Raw genomic sequence first — 6,025 nt, forward strand, 5'->3', positions numbered from 1 at the left:
GACATCTTAAAGCAGGAAGCATATTGCAGAAGCATCTGACTCTCAATTTCCCTTTACACCTGTCATTGTGCTGTATTAAAGGGAAAAAATCAAGTCATTAACCATGATAGATATGTTTTTAATAAGTAAGTGTTGTGCCTCACCAGGCGGATAAATAGCGCGGCTTAAGATAGCTTCAGAGCCTGGCGTGGGATTACAGCGGGGAGTTAAAGGCGCTGCTTACGTCTTCAAAGCGTGTGCAATTTGGGAAGCATGGGCTCTCAACATTACCCCGGCTGCCACTCTTGAAGAATGCTCCCTGCTGGGGCCGGGCTCTAACGGGCCTTTACACCAGGAGCTGGCTCCCTCTTCTTTCTCCGGACTTCTGGTGCCTACAGACACGTGCCCTCCCCCAAAGGGTTTGGGCCAAACCCAGCAGCAGCCTTTAAAAATGTGCCTCCCATTGGCATGGTGAATGCCGATGCCTACAGATTCATACAGACTGTCAGGAGCGCTGTGTTGAGAAGGATCCTGAGGCACACCCAGAGAAAAGGGCGTTAAAATCGGTTATTAGACCCCGAGGTTATTCACAAGCCAGTGTTTTTATTACAACAAAACCAAAAACAAAACAAAGGCCGGTTAGGATGGCCAGCATTCAATTCTTCATGTTCAGGATCCAACAAAGACTCCTGTATTTCTACCAGAAAGTCAAATCCACTTGAGTCATGACAACATTGGGGGTGGGGGGGGGTGGGGAGGGAGGACGTTAAGGGTGCTGATGCGCTCGGCTCAAAAGACTCATTGCAAAAGAATATGTCTGGCCTCCACCATCATTTGGATACGTTCAGTGGAAATAAAGCAAAAGCATATGGTTTACATTTCCCCTATAAAGAAATATGGGTGGGAACCTTGTGGGACCCAAGTTGCAATAACAAATACAGATACTTGACAAGGCTTGGCAGGCGAAGACAGAATATTTCTGTGTTTACCTGACAATGTGACTAGAGTCCGGCCCACGGGGGAGCAATCCATTTGGTTGTGACCCGCCGCACCCTGGCAGGATGTCCTTGCAGAGACATTATAATGTCAGCCTGGGAAGTCTCTCCCTCCCCCTTCCATGCAAGCTCTGCCTCCATTGAGAGATGCTGATATTGTCACACCAGTTCATATGCACAGTGGCACCACTTGGGACACCGGGCGATCCTGGATCGTCTTACTGTGCGATATCACCGTGTAATAACACGCCAGGAGGAGACGTTGACTTTCGCGTGCGTTTAATTTTCCCATTCCAAAGTCCTTTTAAAAAAAAAAAAAATCTAACTCTGACTTCTCTTTTGGTGTGTGATTATTTGCATGGCTTCTGTCACCATTAATTCTGGTTTACCTCCCCCCCCCTTTTTTTGTTATGTCTCTCTCTCTCTCTCACGATTTGAAGCATCAAACTCACTGAAACAAAACGGGGGAGACTCCTGCTTCGTCGTATCTATTTGGTTTCACAAAAGCGTCATTGGTAGGCTAGAGACTAAATGACTGTTTTTGGGTCCAGCACACCTTTGGTCCGGAAAAAAAAAATTTTTTAAGTTAATAAATGTGGACTTTTCTTTTTCCATTTCTTTCCATGACAGATCAAAAGTCACATGAGTGGTATTGCAATGCAGCTGCCCAGATTACTTGGCCTCTGAATAATAAATAGGGAGTTTCTAGAACCACCAGCTCATTAATGAGCACTAATTCAGAATGGATGGCACAATGTTCAGTAATTTAAGCAACGTGGACAATGAAGGTTCTCAACTCTGGTACAAAGAGCGGCCTACAGAATCATGTGGAATGAGTAATTACAGCTAATATTCATTTCAGCTTGTATTAGAATGTCCAGAGAAACAAGGTCGCAACGGCGGGCTGGGAGCTGGTCCCGGGGAGCATCATGCGGGGGGAGAGGGAGTCAGCAGGGCAGGTGAACTGTTCCCATTACTTGGCCTCACCCAAGAGGGAGCCCCTGGCCGCTCCCACCGGCACTGGGCAGAAGAGCCTAAATGACTCAGTCACCGAGCCTGTCCGTGTCTGGTGGCTCGAGTGTTCGGCAAAGGACGGCCACGAAGGCAGAGGTGGATCCAGCCCCCACCTACCTGCAGCCTTGTTCTGCTGTTGGAGCACATGGGGGAGCAAGGTTCTGGATGCTTCTTCTCCCAGGGGCCCATGGGAAAGTGCCCCCTCCCAGAAGATGCCCCTGGTGTTCTCTGCATAGAGAGAACAGGCTGAGGGGTCTGCAAGGCTCAAAGCAAGGAGGCCACGAAGCCGGCAGAGGTCAATGGGAGGGCCTGCATTGGAACGGGAGAGTCTGGACCCTCCCGGCAGCCCAGAGAGATAACAGAGACATGGGATACGATTTGGGGCCCTGTGGATGAGATAGGACTTTTAATCTGAGCTTTCATAGGCAGTACTCTGGGTTGCAAGTGAGACAAATCGACTCTGGAAGATTTAAGTGGAGAGAAAAATTTACCGAAAGGGTACTGGGGCCTCACAGGATCATGGCCACTGTCCTCACACAGCCACGGGACGCAGGCTTGCCTTCCACGCCGCCCCCCTCCCCCAGACCCCGGGCTCCAGCACTGACACCCTGGGCCCCGGGTGTCACTCTTGCCACTTCATGGCTTCTCTGACAACCGATTCCAAGTCTAGGGCTGTCAAGATCGGGTCATGTGCCCGATAGCTTCTAAGGCAGGCTGGGGATGGTAACATTGAACTTGGTGGCTTCCACATTGGTGGGGTGGGTCTGTCTCTGCCTCCCAAGGATTCACAAGGTGGAAAATCCCCCTTCAATATGGCAGGACTGCACCAAAGGGTCAAATGTCTGCCCCAGCTGCTCTGCCTTGTCATCTCCGGGTGACCTGTGCAGGTCACTTTTCCATCCTAAATCTCAGCTCTTCGTGGCAAAATGCAGACAACAGGACCACCCTCACAGGCAGGGGTGATGATGATACTGGGCACGTTATCGATTCATCCCACGTACATTTGTTGAGCTCCTACAATATGAAAGGTTTTGTGTAGCCTCATAATGATGCATATAGTTGGGCGAGCTCCTCATCCGTGGAATGACCTGGACCTGCCACCTCCTAGTAGGGATGGAGACAGGGGATGTGCCAGTAACTGGGCGGTAGATTTAATAAGACTTCCTGATGAATTGGATGCGGGGAATCAAGAAGAGGAAGGAAACAAAAGACATCTCATCTCTGGGAGAGTCTACCATTAAAGTCACTGACTCAGTCCTTAGCATACAGTAGGGGCTCAACAAATGCTCATTGCTAGCACAATTGTCATCCTGTGCTCATCTTCATTTTTTATTTCACCCCCAGCTGGCCAGTCCTCACCGATTAAGCCCGATATTCGATACGACAGGGATTACCGGGTGGGCTCAGCCTATGAGAGCTCAGACTTGACTCTGCCATTGGCTCGCCGTGTGACCTTTGGGACATGAATTCACCTTTCTGTGGCTCAGCCCCCTCCTCTGTAAAAGGCACATGGTGAAAGCTGTGCTCCATCCAGCACAGGTCTGTTATGTGCTTTTATGAAAATGCCCTCAGAACCGCACCTGCAACACGAGACGAGCTCCACGGACAGAGTCTGCTGTTGTTTTATTTCCCAACTGCGCACATCACTCACATCCCACCCCAGCCATCCAAACTGCCCGTGTGCCAAAGGAATCCTAAAAAAAATCCGACCCTCTTCCTCCGCTTGAGAATCAGGGAGAGAAAGTGGATCTCCCCAGTCCACAGGACGTGAAAATCTACCACGAACCATCAACTGGAGGCGTGTGGTAAATTTGGTGATTGTGGGCGATTCTGTGGCTCAGGTTTGGGCCACTGACCTCAGATGGGAGGACCCCACGGTCTGCTCATGGTCAGCTCCTTGCACACACTCACAGTCCTTCAAGCATCACTTCCTGACTGCCTCGGTTAGGAGGTGAGCACTGGGGGGGGGGGGGGTCTCAGAAGTGGGACCGCTGTCCTGAGGTTAAAGAGGGTTGGTTGTGGGGGGTGGCGCACAGCCCGGGCTCCTGAGTGTGAGGACACAGGCTGGACTTCTGCTTTCCAGCCTGGCTGGAAATAACACATCAGCACCTTTCCGCGTGATCGTAGGGCGCCCGCGGAAACCAGAAGTGAAGAAACACCCGCACTCGCTCATCACGTCCCCCCCCAAAAGATGAGAAGTTGTACTACAAGATGGTAGAGCCCCCTGCTACCCTCTAAAGTAATAACGATGCGACAGAGCAGACAATGAAACAGAAAGCAAGCAAGACGTAACCACAAAATGGCCTCAGTGCAGGTTCACCAGATGGACAAAAGGAGACACCCCCCACTGCTCCACACCTATCTTTCTGGAATGAAGTCTTCAGCTAGACCTCAAACACAGCGTATAAAACAAGTAGCCCCTGGGTTGTGCTACAGTGACCTACACTGCGGGGTCTGACCTTTGTGAAGCTGGGGGTCGCGTCTCGTCTTGGTATCCTCTGGTGTTTGCGGGAGAAGTGGCACAGGACAGAGGTACATCGGAGGCAGAGCCCACGTGAACGGGACTCAGCACCGCGGCCGATTGCTGTGATTTCAAGGCACTGTATCATTTACATGTATGGAAATATAACATGAAGGCATAACATCTACCGAGATGCCTCAGTTTCCCCCAGGTAATCAGAACAGGGCCATGCGAGCTTAGCCAGCCCGGTGCAGGCAGAGGTCTTTGGTCTCCTTCTGGGTAGATGCGCCACGCTCATTGTTCCACGGGCAGCAGCCATTGCTTCCGGCGCCTGTGGCCTGTGATATTGCAGACCAAGCCCCCAGCAGCCAAGAAACAAGAGCATCTGCCCCTTACAGGTCCCTGAATGGGTCGGAAGGTCAGCACTGCTGGCATCTGTCGATCCACTTTGAGGCTGTCAGAGGCTGGAGCTTACGTCTAAGCCACCTACCTTTACAGAGAGCCGTTCCTAGGCCCCTGACAAGCCCCATGCACCAGTTTCTCCACACCCAGCCCTCTGACCCACTAATCCTTTATTACACTATCTAGCGGATTGGACCTTTCAAAAGCTGAACTTCCTCCCTGTCCTTGAAATCCAATGGTCTGCCATGAGACCGCTTGTCTGTGCCTCAGTTTCCCTTGTTTTCATGACAGTGGTGATAATATGTGACAGAGCACTGGGAAAGGTCAGACCATGTCACGTCTGTGGTGTCCCTGGAGACCCACAGCCCTCCTGACCCAATCGATGGGACTGTCTAGACGATCAATACTGATCACTGCAGCTGAATTGACCCGACACGGGTCCACATTGATCATTTAAGACACCTGGAATGGTTGGATCAGCTGGGCCATGGTTCAGGGACTTTAGTCACTAAGGCCCTCATTAAATGAAGGACGTAGCCTTTGAAAAATATAAGGTGTTACGTTCAAAAGCAAGAAAGAAAGAAAAGAAAAGCCCTTTGAAGTCCTTGGGTGATGGGAGGTGGATCTCTGGGAGGCAGAGGTAGAGATGCCTAAGGGCCCGTGTGGCTGCAGGCAGGCTAGACAAACCCCTCTGAGCCTCGGTTTACTTTTCAGGAAAATGGGATGAAAGGGTATTTGCCTCCAGAACTCACAGGGACCAAGTGGTAACACGAAGTATTACAATGCTTAGGCGTAGAGTCGGGAAATACTAAGTTTTCAATAAAGTGTGATCGCTGTTGGTATGAGGAGTTGCCTCCCATTCAAAAGACCTTTTCTGTTGGCATCTGGAAATATTGACGCCCTGTTATAAGTCGCGCGGGCCCGTATTGAGAGATGTCTGTCTTTAGCAAGCACACCGCTGAACCCTCGGAATAACGTTGAGTTTTTGAGAGAGACAACGGACTTCAACCTGCCCGCGGTCTCAGAGCCAGGAAGCAGCAGAGGCAGATACAAAGCCAGAATCTCCTGACTCTGGCGTCTACATTCTCTCCTAAAGCCCAAAGCCGTGGCAAAGTGGGAGATGAGGGAACACAGGACTCTCGCCTTCAGGGAGCTTGGGGTCTACCGGATGATG

Source organism: Herpailurus yagouaroundi, unplaced genomic scaffold (assembly GCF_014898765.1).
Source record: "Herpailurus yagouaroundi ecotype Mexico unplaced genomic scaffold, PumYag 190, whole genome shotgun sequence".
NCBI lineage: Eukaryota > Metazoa > Chordata > Mammalia > Carnivora > Felidae > Herpailurus > Herpailurus yagouaroundi.